Raw genomic sequence first — 12,942 nt, forward strand, 5'->3', positions numbered from 1 at the left:
AATGAAGACGATGTTTTTTGTGTTTATTTGTAAAAATATGGGAAATGTGGCGAAAATTTGGAAAATTTGGCAATTATCAAACTTTGAAATTTCATGACCATAAATTTGAAAGATACAGCATGTCACACAAAATAGTTATTAAATAACATTTTTCACATGTCTACTTTACATCTGTGCAATTTTTTAAACATATTTCTTTTTGTTAGGAAGTTAGAAGGGTTCAAAGTTCAACAGCAATTTTCTAATTTATCCAAGAAAATTTACAAAATCATTTTTTTAGGGACCACATCACATTTTAAGTGACTTTGAGAAGCGAAGGTGCCAGAAAATACCCAAGAGTGACACCATTCTGAAAACTGCACACCTCACACTGCTCAAAACCACATTCAAGAAGTTTACTAACCCCTTAGGTGTTTCACAGGAAGAAAAGCAATGTGGAAGAAAAAAATGAAAATGTAACTGTTTTCCACAAAAATGTTAATTTAACTATAAAATTATGAATTTTCAGAGGGTATTAGGAAAAAATGCACCATAAAATTTATTGTGCAATTTCTCCCTGAGTACGCTGATACCTCATATGTTGTGTAAATGAACTGTTTGGATACATGGCAGGGTATGGAAGGAGCGCCCTTTGAAATTTTGAAAGCAGAATTAGCTGGAACCATTAGTGGACGCCAAGTAGCTTTTTTTCACATGGGTATCAGGAAAAGATGCACCATAAAATTTATTGTGCGATTTTTCCTGAGTACGATGATACCTCATATGTGGTGGAAATCAACTGTTTACTGCAAAATTGGCTGGAATTGTTAGCAGACGCCATATCGCATTTGGAGACTCCCTGAGGTGCCTAAATAGTGGTGCTCGCGCACAAGTGACCCCATTTTGGAAACTAGATCCTCAAGGAATTCAGCTAGATGGTTGTTGAGCATATTGAACCCTTGTTTGCTTCACAGAATTTTTTAACTTTGAGGCGTGAAAATAAAAAAAATACATTTTTACCCAAAAAAATTGTTGCTTCAACCAGGTAGCTTTTTCACAAGGGTATCAGGAAAAATGCACCATACAATTTATAGTGCAACTTTTCCTGAGTAAACCTCATATGTGATCGAAAACTGCTTTTGAGGCACAATACAAAGTGAAGAAAAGAAGGAGTGCCATATCTGAGATCAGATTAAGTTGGAATGGTTTGAGGATGCCATGTCACATTGGCAGAGCCGGAGGTGCCAGAACAGCAGAAACCCGACACAAGTGACCCCATTTTACAAACTGCACCCCTCAATGAATGAATCGTCATATTAGGCAGTGAAGAAAAAATACTTAAATTTTTTACCACTAAAATATTGTTTTAACCCTGGATTTCCAATTTTCACAAGGGAATAGTTAAAAAAGGCCCCATAATGTGTTACACAATTTCTCCTGAACGGTGCAATACCCCACATGTGACTGTACAGTACAGTGTTTGGCCGCACCGCAGGGCTCGAGAGGGAAGGAAAGCCATTTGATTTTTGGAGTACAGACTTTCCTAAGGCCGCTTTACATGGTGCGACATCGCTAGCGATGTCGCTAGTGTGGCGCCCTGGACTAGCCAGGTCGTCACAGGTACTACAACATACACCCCCACCCTGAGACAGGCACATCAGCCAGACACAAAATCCTTGTTGCCTCCCTCCAGGGGCTGATGTCCACTCCAGGTGGGGTGGAGCCAGGTGGTTGGCCTCACCCACTGAGGAGTTCACAGTCCTGGAGGCGGGAAAAGGAAGTCAGAACAGTTAGGGAAGTGGAAAAGAGAGGAGTGAGAAGTGAGGAGCAAACTGACCGTGTCCGGGTGTGTGGCCCGGGCACCAAGAGCAAGGTTGGCAGACGGTGGTGGCCGTCTGCAGGAGAGGCAGATCAACGCGGAACCATAGGACCGGGGACGGGCGGTGGCCCGCCGGTACCGAACCGGGGAGTGAAGTGAAGCCAGCACACACAGGCAGGGCCTGCGGACCCCGACCAGGCTTGGAGTCGCCATTAGAGTTCAAATCTATCAGTGACCGGAACCCCAGGGGTTTCCTAACAGCCAAGACCCGATTGAAGGCAACCGTCTGACCAGCAAAAGGAAATACAGCTACCGCCACAGCTAGAGTTCCAAGGGCCAGAGCCTGCGGGCAAAAGGGCTCCTCCAGCACATACACACGCTGGGGAGCGGGTTACCGGTGGGAATCCATCGGGACCGAACATACACATAGGTGCAGGGAAAGGCAGCCACCACCAACCGCCCGGGAGAAGTCACAGCAGCCGGCTGCGGTACCCGTCCATCCAGCCGTTTGGTTTACCAGAGACTTTGCATACATTTGTAGCTGAGTGAGTACTACCGTGCTGTCCGGCACTGCTCTGCGCAGTCCAGGCGACCCTGCACCTTGCCAACCCTGCCTCCCCGTCACCTCACCGGGCCCCGGGACCACCAACCCCGACCCACGGAGGGGGGAAACAACATCCCAGCTGCTCCCTACCATCGCTCCCGGGATCCCCGTCACCAGCAGCGGTGGTGCCCAACCTCACCACAACCCGTGGGTGGCGTCACGGACCAAATCCCCAAGCCAAACTACCTCCTTTCACTCACGGGCGAGGAGCGCCACTCGAGTCCCCGGATCCGGCCCACCGCTCAAGCCACCGAGCAGCCATCGCAGCAGCGCCGGACCCGAGCGTTAGCGAACGCAGTGCAGCGGTGTCCTCCCTGCCCGCAACACTAGCGATTGCACCCGCCCCCGTCATTTGTGCGTCACGGGCAAATCGCTGCCCGTGGTGAACAATATCGCTAGGACACGGCAAGGTGTCGATTCATATTGAATTGAAGATGCCCTACAACTTTGTAATTCACTTTTTTCTCTATCTCGTTCCGTTTTCAAAATAAAAATGGCTAACTCCATTGTTTTCCACCAGGTGGCGCTAAAGGTGGTTTCATTGCGTAGCGCATGGCTACTTTACTATACCTAGGCACCACTTCTATGCCTATAGCTGCCGCCGTTCTCAAGTTAATGGCGGTGGACAGGATATGGGTGGACACACTTTATAGCACTGTGTACTTACAATTGCTCATTTTTCCCTTATACCCAGATAATTATTTTCTATTTTATTAGGTCTATAACATTACGTGATTAAAATTAGACCAGCTGAATCTATGTAAGTCCTATGTAGAAACAGGAAGTCTATTTTTGACTACACAAGTCATCATTACAACTACAAATCTAGGTTACTGTAAACACTTTGTAGTTGTAATGATGACTCATGCAGGGAAAATAGACTAAAGGGGGCTTTACACGCTACGACATTGCTAATGCGAAGTCGTTGGGGTCACGGAATTGGTGACGCACATCCGGCCGCATTAGCGATGCCGTTGCGTGTGACACCTATGAGCGATTTTGCATCGTTGCAAAAACGTGCAAAATCGCTCATCGGTGACATGGGGGTCCATTCTCAAATATCGTTACTACAGCAGTAATGAAGTTGTTCCTCATTCCTGCAGCAGCACACATCGCTCCGTGTGACACCGCAGGAACGAGGAAGCTCTCCTTACCTGCCTCCCGGCCGCTATGCGGAAGGAAGGAGGTGGGCGGGATGTTACGTCCCGCTCATCTCCGCCCCTCCGCTTCTATTGGGCGGCGGTTCAGTGACGCAGCTGTGACGTCAATGTGACGCTGAACGAACCGCCCCCTTAGAAAGGAGGCGGTTCGCCGGTCACAGCGACGTCGCCGGGCAGGTAAGTACATGTGACGGGTCTGGGCAATGTTGTGCGGCACGGGCAGCGATTTTCCCATGTCGCACAACAGATGAGGGCAGGAACGCACGCTAGCGATATCGGTACCGATATCGCAGCGTGTAAAGCGGCCTTTAGTGTTCCTACATAAAGGTTAGAAACTTCTCCTTGTCTGTTTTTAATCCTATGATGTCATAGACCTAATGGAACAGAGAATAATTAACTGGGTAGAAGGGCAAAATGAGCAATTATAAGTACACAGTGTTAAATAATATGATTGCAATATATTAAGAAGATAAAAACTTTAACAGGAGTGCTTCTTTAAGCCTAATTACACTTGTTAGCTTTACAATGATGTTCAGTAAATATTCCCTATGGAGAATAAGAAAAATGAAAGATAAAAAATATGTGTGTCCAGCTATACATAACTTGCCTGCTTGTTTACTCGGTGGAAGAAATCAATATTGGACATGGTAGCCTTGCCATCAAATTCTGCATTGGTTTAGTTCTAGGAAGATGTATTCGGAATTCATTTATTCATTTCAATTTTTCCAGGAACATTCTCTGTGAAATGCAGCAGATTACCTAGAGAAAAAATACACCCCATTAACTAAGCCCTTATTGGTCATACTTGTAATACTCTTGGCTTCTTGGCTGTGGCTAAACACTATCAGTGTGACAGAAAACCATTTCACGCATGAAGATCTTGCTATGAAGTCTCTGCTCTGGACAAAACTAAATTTAAGGATTTGGTAAAATTAAAACTATTAAACATTACATTGGAAGTAAAATCAATTAGAAAATATTTGCTTTTATTTACATTGACATCAAAATTATTATGGCATGTGTTACAAATCTTCAATAGTTCAGAAACTACAAGACCCATCAGGATTTCTACGAGTTGATAATGGAACTTGTAGATAGAGTAAATAGAGTTTGTTGATAGGTAGATATACCATTGGATGATCAGCAAGTATTATAAGTAGTGATGAGTGAGTGTAATCATTACTATTCGCTACTCGCACGGATAGTACGGTATTCGGGTTACTTGTTACATTGCGAGTTTTTGTGTACTCGCCTCACGATACTCGTATGCCCTGCCCAGAAGGTTTAGCAGCTGATTTGTAGCCACTAAACCTGCTGGGCTTCTTAACTAATCACAGTAATGTTGCAGCCATCTTTGTTTTGGCATTACTGTGATTGGCTGGACACGCTTCATGCTTATCAATAGCGGGAGCGGGGGATGGAGAGAGAGAGAGAGAGAGATATGCAGGCATATTCTCCAGGCTCTCCCCATTCAGTTTCATCCCTTTCCCATCCAACGGACCTCTTTTTTGGGTCCAGCAGAAAATTACTCTAATTTCCCTTTGACCTGCATTGTACTCGCTATTCGGAACGAATACGCGAGTAATACAAAGTACTCGTTATGAGTATAGTGATTACGAATATTTCGGTACTAGCTCATCACTAACTATAAGTAAAATGAATAATAAAATAGATTCAACATAAAGGTTCATTACACAAACTGATCCGTGGCACCAAAAGACTGCCAAATTGTACTTACTTTACTAGTAGTAAACTATGAGCACTGATAGATCGTTCATTTTGCTTGTTTATTGGGTAATCAGAAGTCGTTTACAATAAAATATGTTACATTTATGAAAAACAAATTCAAGTGACACTGACCATTTAATAATTATCAATTATGCTTATTAGGTTTGTGCCTCATTATCAATATGCATCTTCTTATCGCTATGCATAGCCCTAATAAAAAATATGTACCCTTAGGCTGTGTTCCTATTAGTTTTTACTGAGTCAAAAATGTAGCGTTTTCACGTTCCAGCAAAGTGGATGGGATTTATAGAAATCTCATATCCACTGTGCTTTTTTTACTCAGTGTAAACTGACCTGCAGTTCATGGTTCAAATCCACAACATCAATTTCTCTTGCAGGTACACTGAGTCTTATGGGGCGGATTTTTCCTCTAAACTTGCGAAGTACACAGGTAAAATACGCACATGCGTTTCCTCTGCAAAAACATATAAAAAACTCACGTAATCCATATATAAGTATATCAATGAAGCAAACAAATCAGCTTTATTTAAAACATAACATAAGAAAAGCCCAAACACAGGGTCCAAAAAGCAATAAAAACACCTAAAAAATGCAAGTGGCCTAATTTACATACTGTTGAAACCAGAAGTTTACATACATTATCTAAAAAGACACATCTGCATGTTTTTCTCACTTTCTGACATGAAATCAGAATAAACCTTTCCCGTTTTAGGTCAATTAGGAACCAAAATTATTTATATTTGCCAAATGCCAGAATAATGAGAGAGAGAATGTTTTAACACATTTTTATTACTTTCTGCAAAGTGAAAGGTTTACGTACACTAAGAGCACTATGACTTTAAACATCATGTCATGTCTTTGGAAGCTTCTGAGGTTTATTGGCAACATTTGAGTTAATTAAACACACACCTGTGGATGTATTTTAATGCACACCTGAAACACTGCTTCTTTGTGTAGCATTATGGGAAAGTTAAAAGTAATCAGGTACTATTGTGACATTATCCACAGTGAAATGAGTACTGTATCACCACAGACTGAAAGGCCACTCTGCCAGGACGAAGCCATTACTCCAAAAGAAAAAAGAAAAAAAGCCAGATCAATGTTTTCAAATGCACACAGGAACAAAAGACCTTAATTTTTGGAGGTCCTGTGGTCCCATGAAACTAAAATTGAACTGTTTGGCCATAATGACCATCATTACGTTTGGAGGGAAAAGGGAGAAGTTTTGAAGCCTAAGAACATCCAAACATGAGAGTGGCAGCATCATGTGGTGGAGTTGTTTTGCTGCTGGAGGGACTGATGCACTTCACAAAATAGATGGCATCATGAGGAATGAGGATTATGCGGCAATACTGAAGCAACATCTAAATACATCAGCCAATAACTTAAAGCTTGGACGGAAATGTGTTTTCCAAATGGACAATGACCCAAAGCCTACTGCCAAACTGGTTACAAAGTGGCTTAAGGATAACAAAGTCAATGTTTTCAAGTGGCCATCACAAAGCCCTGATCTCAAACCTATTGAAAATTTATAGGCAAAGCTGAAAAGGCCGATGCGAGCAAGGTGATCTACAAATATGGCTCAGTTACACTAGTTCTGTCAGGAGGCATGGGTCCAAATTCCTACCAACTATTGTGAGGAGTTTGTGGAATTATATCCAAAACGTTTCACCCAAGTCATACAGTTTAAGGGCAATGGTACAAATACTAATGAAATGTATGTAAACTTTTGACTTTGCGGAAAGCAATAAAAATACCTTAACACTAGAAGTCCCAGAGAGGGATCAGTTAACATTTCTACCTTTGGAACCCAGAGACGGGTCGAATGGCCTGAAGGATTTGCGGTCTCTGTTGGCTCACTCGCCAACTGAGCTCTCTTTTTTGGTAGAGGAAGAGTCTCCTCATCTGCAAGATAAAGAATTTCAAATTAACATTTTGTTTTGGTTCTAAATAAAAAAGATAGTCTAAGGGTCATTTGACCCTCTTTCGGGACTTCAGGGGGAGCTCGAAATTTCTGGGACTTCTAGTGTTAAAACACTCTTTCTCCCATTATTTTGGCATTTGGCAAATTTAAATAATTTTGGTTCCTAATTGACCTAAAACGGGAAAGGTTTATTCTGATTTCATGTCAGATACTGAGAAAAACATGCAGATATGTCTTTTTAGATAGTGTATGTAAATGTCTGGTTTCAACTGTAGCTGCCGAAATGGAGTAGATAATCTGCAACAGCAAAAACTCATTGTAGGACTGTAGTCTATGGTGAGTTTTTTTACCTCAGTATTTGTAGGCATAACCATCAGTGGAACAATCAGAGTAAAAGTATAATAGACACACGGCCACCACTTCTGCATTTATTACCCACTCCTTGCTTTGGCTACAAATACTGAAGCAAAAAACTCATCAAATACTCAATGTGTTCACGTGGCCTTACAGCATTTGCCAAAATCATACTTTATTTAAGTATTTTAATGAGATGTCCAGCGCACTTGTCTTACGTCAACTCTTGCCCTGCTCTAATTACTCTAAAGCTAGAGCTGTCCATCAAAAAAGAGGAAGGTGGGGATAGATGGACTTCAAGTAGGTGAGAAGATGCCTAAGGCTGCTTTCACACATCCGGTTTGAGCCGTGCGGCTCAATCCGGCTGTGAAACCTATGCAATGGATGCGGTGAAAACACCGCATCCTTTGCATAAGTTTTTTATAAGCCTGTCCGGTTTTTGCCGCTTGCGGCATGCTACTGAGCATGCGCAGTGGCAAAAACCGCATGCGGCGTCCGGATGCGGTTTTTGCCGCATCGCGCCGCATCCGGTATCCATAGGGATGCATTGAGAAAAGCGCCGCATCGGCCGGATGCGGCGCGATGCGGTTTTTTTTTGCCGCACAAAAAAATGTGCCAGGCAACGTTCCATCCGGCCGCCGCATCGGCTAAATCTGCCGCATGCGGCAAAAACCGGACCGAACGCAAGGCCATGCGGCCCAATGCGGCACTAATTAAAGTCTATGCAGGAAAAACGCAACCGGCAGCAAAAAAAAACGGTTGCGTTTTTCCTGCAAAGTGCCGGATTGTGCCGCATAGCAAAAACCGGAGGTGTGAAAGCAGCCTAAGGCTGTGTGCACATGTTGCGTCGTGTCACTGCAGAAAATTCTGCAGTGATTTGACAGCTCATGTGCGCTTCAAATTGCTGCAGAAACACTGCATAATGGATGCAGTGTTTCTGCAGAAAAAATGCCGATTTCATGCGCTCAGGATGCTGTCTCTCCCATAGACAGAGTGAGAGCTGCATCCAAAGCGCATGCAATAAGTGACATGCTGCATTTTTGAAAGCAGCGATTGGGATCAAAATTTCAGCATCCAAATCGCTGCGCTCTCAAACGCAACGTGCGGATGGATTACTGGTATGTACAATCTTCATATATTGTGCTTGGGACGTAGGACGCATGCGCTTACGCTACAGTGCTAGATGCAGTGTAAATGCATGCAATACGCACACATGCGCACACAGCCTTATACTATTCACTAATGTCCAGAGAGCAATGCGTGCCTAATTAGCATATGTGAATAAAGAATCATTTCTGGTAAGCAGAACAATGGTCTTGGAATTTAAATGTAAAATTCTAATTAGGGCCATCTTACACAGTGCTATGCTCAAATTGAACAGTCATTTAAGCTGACAGACGCCCGTTAATCCTTATTTTAATACTCAATTCCGTTATTTGCATGTTACTGTGTTATCTGCCAGGCTTTCACAGATTCTGTGGTACAATCATCTGTATTCTTTGCACTCTTTCCATGATGTACAGTGGTAAATATTTAATTACTGCTTGTGCCTTGAGCTTCACTTTATGCTGCAAATGTTGAAAAACACAGTTATGCTGTCCATACACATTACAGGTTTATTGGCAGCGCCTCTTGTTTTCATGTAAGTGTATGGCCAAGGGCTGGACAATTCCCAGTTGCCAGGTTGCCATGCAGACTAGAAAATCACTCTGCCATTTGGTGCATATAGCTTTGGTTCTGATTCTGCGGCTGCCACTAGGGAGAGCTTGATGCTTATATATTTATATTGCTCTTATTGATTTTAAGGCGAGCTGTATAAATGTCTAGGCGGTATGCCAAGGCCCATTACTTCTTATGATCAGGATGGGGGCAGGGGTAAGAATTCAAATGATCAAGCAAAGATTAGGCCATCAATTTTCATAGTGGGAGAGCCCTTCAGGCGAGGTTCCCATGATGAGTATTTGGGTAGTTTTTGATGTTGCAGATTTTCTGCACATATTAGGTAAAGTTATGTTTCTTGCTTGTTTCCACTGCATTTGAGAGTGCATTTTTACATGTGTTTTTTATTTATTTTTTTCTCTTTTAGTATATAATGTTTTAAGTTAAAACACCACCGTAGCGTTGTTTTTTATGAGAGCCAGAATGAGTGGCTCATAGGCTTGCATTGAAAAGTAACCTCTGGCACGTTCCAGTAACCCCTTTAGAGATCTGGCAGGTCACATAAACAAACTGCTGGAGACAGACCGGAGCGGCGGTGATAGAAGATGTAGATGGCGGCAGGTAAAATAAAACTAGGCTCATGGAACTTAGATTAGATATACCATTTCAGCACTACAAAAAAAAATGTTGGAGTGGTAAAAAGTGGTTACCAAACTCCATTTGCTGAAATCAGGTGTCACTTTAACACCATTTTTTGACATGTTAATTTTCTCAATACATAAATCTTGGGATAAAACTCCAGTTTTCTTACATGCATCTTGTAAAAGTTTCAAGGGGTATCCCTTCTGTAAGAAACATTTTTTTAATATATTGGATTCTTTGATGAAATAGGAATCTCTAGTGCAATTTATGCCAGTCCAGAACAGTCATCCAAAACCTATTAAACAAATTTTGGTTCATTCTCAAAGGTGATCCCATACTTTCCAAACATTTCCAAGTTAAACCCCTCATCATTTACAGGAAGAATAAATGTTTGCGTAACATGATAGCCCCCAGCAACACATCACGGAAATTTATTCTGAATAAAAACGTTATTCATAGAAAACTCACGATGAGGACGTTTTGGGGTGCAACACTTGTGGCGCACCAAAATGCTTTTGTTGTGATGTCATCATCAATGGAGGAAAATCCTTCACCTCATACACCACATAGGGTGAATTGTCAATCGATCTATGTAGTCTACCTTTTGGAATGTACGTGTGGCCTCCAAAATGTGGGCCGCACAGTACAAACCATGCATGCCCGTTTTAACAAGAACAGGCATAATATTCGGACAGGCTACCAATTACATAGTCTGTCTAAACATTATAATACAATCCACAACAGAGACCCTAAACTGCTGAATCTCACTATTATAGATCATATTGTCAACACTGATCCTGACCATTTGAATAGCCTAATAAAAAAATAAGGCTATGTGCGCACTAGAAATGTGAAGTTTCTCAAGAAAATTTCTTGAGAAACTTCTGGGAGTGAAAGATTTCCAGACCTCCGGAAAAAATCCGCACCAAATCCGCATGCGGATTTGCCGCGGAATAGCCGCGAATTTGCCGCGATTTTCCCGCGGGTGGTTCCCTGCGGATTTTGCAGGCTGTACTGCCGAAATCCACAGGGTACCTGCGGAAAAGAATTGACATGCTCATTTTCTCAAGAAATTTTCTCGAGAAATTCTTCTCAAGGAAATTTCTTGAGAAAAATCCGCACAGTGCGCACAGCTATTTTTTTTTCTCATAGAATTTGCTGGGAAATGTCTGCACAAAGATTGCAGACATTTCTCAAGAAATTTCCGCGGCAAATCCGCGGGTAAATCCGCGGGTAAAACGCACTAGTGCGCACAGAGCCTAAAGCTTCTGGATCTTTAAGTTAGGTACCCTAGCACCTGAGGGGCATAAACTTACCATTGAGAATGTTGCCAAACATTGATTATATCTTTCTTAGTCTTGGGTTTTATATCATCCCTTTTTTTGGGTGGATTTAATATCCTTGATTCATCCATTTTTCCTAGGAGTTCCTTATTAATTATTTGTAATTCTCTTGTTATCAATCATTTTAGTGTAATTGTGGTAGCTAGTGTTGGTAACTCAGGATTTACGCATATGTATGAGACCCTTATGTGTATGTGTCTATCCATAGTGCGGACATGAACACGCGTGTATATTTGTGCTTGTGTACACGTGTCTTCATGTCCTCACCTTTTATGTACTTTATCTGTTTAATTCACATTAACTTCTAAATTTGTCAAAACGTCTGACAATTTTGTCATAGCCCTGAACTGTGTTTCATATTTATTTTACCGGCATTATGGAGGTTAATAATGTTTAATTTTTCATCCAATTGCTGTCATTTATTGTATCCAATCATTGTCATGTATTGCATCCAATCACTGTGGTTTTTTATCTATATATGTCATTTCCTCAACTTCACCTTCTATACTACCTGATGAAGATAGCTTAGGCAAGAATCCTTAGAATCCTTGGTTCAAACCGTTTTTTCCCCCAGCGCTCCATCCGACCGCCATTATTGCTTTACTCACTTTTTTATTTAGGGACATAGAAATACACTGCAATGTACAATGTATCTCTATGTACCAGAGTACCAGAATAATCTGCCCCTGGAGTCAGAGCCTGCAATGCCGGTGAATCATAGGTTTAGCTTCTGCTTGCAATTGTAGAGGTTGTGGGTTCAAGTCCCTAGGACACTCAAAAGAAAAGATGATTTTACAATTAGAAAGAAATTGACATTTTTGCAATTTTTTTTTGTTTATTATTATTTAGTAATTTAAAGTTTAGTTTACTTCTTTACCTTTCGAATATAGGGACATAGAGCTAAACTGCTGTGTAAAGATGTATCTCTATGACCTTTTACAATCTGCCTCTGAGTAGAGATGAGCAAACCTTTTTTTTTTTTAAGAAAAAAAAAAGAAAAAAAAAAGTTTGGGTTTGCAAATCAAGTGGTTTACATAGGCAAATCACTTGCGTGAGCATTGCTGTGCCAGCGTTCAACCCAGTGTGAGACACTTGCAGTATTTCAATGTCTTGCACTGGCTCTAAAGGCCCCGTTACACGCGTCGTTTTATCGTGCAATCGCACCCGCCCCCATCGTTTGTGTGTTACGGACAATTTGTTGCCCGTGTCGCACAAAGTCGGTAACCCCCGTCACACGTACTTACCTCCCGGATGACGTCGCTGTGGGCGGCGAACATCCTCTTCCTGAAGGGGGAGGGACATTCGACGTCACAGTGACGTCACACAGCGGCCGCCCAATAGAAGCGGAGGGGCAGAGATGAGCGGGACATAACATCCCACCCACCTCCTTCCTTCCGCATTGCCGGCCGGACGCAGGTAAGCTGTACGAACGATGAACAACCGCGCAGAGAAGGTGGGACGATATTATGAAAATGAACGACGTATCAATGAGCAACGATAAGGTGAATATTTTTGCTTGTTCACAGTCGTTCAGTGGTGTCACACGGTATGATATCTCTAACGGTGCCGGATGTGCGTCACAAACTCTGTGACCCCTCCGACATATCGTTAGATATATCGGCCCATGTAATGGGGCCTTAACAGTTGGTTTTGAATGTAATGTGTACAAACAAAAATGAAAAATGGAAAACCCTGTCCATCCTCCCCGG

At 42.3% G+C, this 12,942-nt stretch overlaps 1 protein-coding gene across 2 annotated transcripts in view; it reads right to left on the reverse strand.

The window, feature by feature from the left end:
* LRRC3B (leucine rich repeat containing 3B) overlaps positions 1–12,942 on the reverse strand; it is a 329,771-nt gene that overhangs the window by 97,905 nt on the left and 218,924 nt on the right. The window contains exons 1-2 of one of the 2 annotated variants that reach the window (XM_075315269.1): positions 5,645–5,708; positions 4,170–4,321 (exon numbers count right to left, since the gene is read on the reverse strand). The gene's annotated coding sequence lies outside the window, so the exon portion shown is untranslated. Of the gene's footprint in view, positions 1–4,169; positions 4,322–5,644; positions 5,709–12,942 lie in introns of those variants that run through there. The other variant, XM_075315267.1, reaches the window with a different exon arrangement.

Source organism: Anomaloglossus baeobatrachus, chromosome 6 (genome assembly GCF_048569485.1).
Source record: "Anomaloglossus baeobatrachus isolate aAnoBae1 chromosome 6, aAnoBae1.hap1, whole genome shotgun sequence".
Lineage (NCBI taxonomy): Eukaryota > Metazoa > Chordata > Amphibia > Anura > Aromobatidae > Anomaloglossus > Anomaloglossus baeobatrachus.